Below are 413 nucleotides of genomic sequence, written 5' to 3'. Positions count from 1 at the left end.
GCAGGCCCGCACCCTTGACACCGTGATCCCTCTCTTTCATTACGCCTGAGTCTCACCCCTCCCCCACCTGGCCACACACACACACACACACACACACACACACACACTCTCTCTCTCTCTCTCTCTCTCTCACGTGAATTCCAATCGGGCAAGGCCGTGTGAATATAAACAGCCTTGATTGTGGGTACGTTTGAGAGAGAGAGAGAGAGAGAGAGAGAGAGAGAGAGAGAGAGAGAGAGAGAGAGAGAGAGAGAGAGAGTACGCGAACCTAAAACTTTATAATCTGCAGCTGTCACTCGTGGTAAAGTTTGCAAGCCATAACTTCCTCCCCATTCCTCTACCCGCACTCCCCCCTAGCTCTTCCCCAACCATTCCCTCCCATCAACACCCCTTCCCTCCTATCAACACCCGTT

The sequence above is a fragment of the Portunus trituberculatus genome, chromosome 46 (genome assembly GCF_017591435.1).
Source record: "Portunus trituberculatus isolate SZX2019 chromosome 46, ASM1759143v1, whole genome shotgun sequence".
In the NCBI taxonomy this organism is placed as follows: Eukaryota; Metazoa; Arthropoda; class Malacostraca; order Decapoda; family Portunidae; genus Portunus; species Portunus trituberculatus.
The sequence above is the reverse complement of the archived record's forward strand: the minus strand, read 5'-3'. Positions refer to the sequence as shown.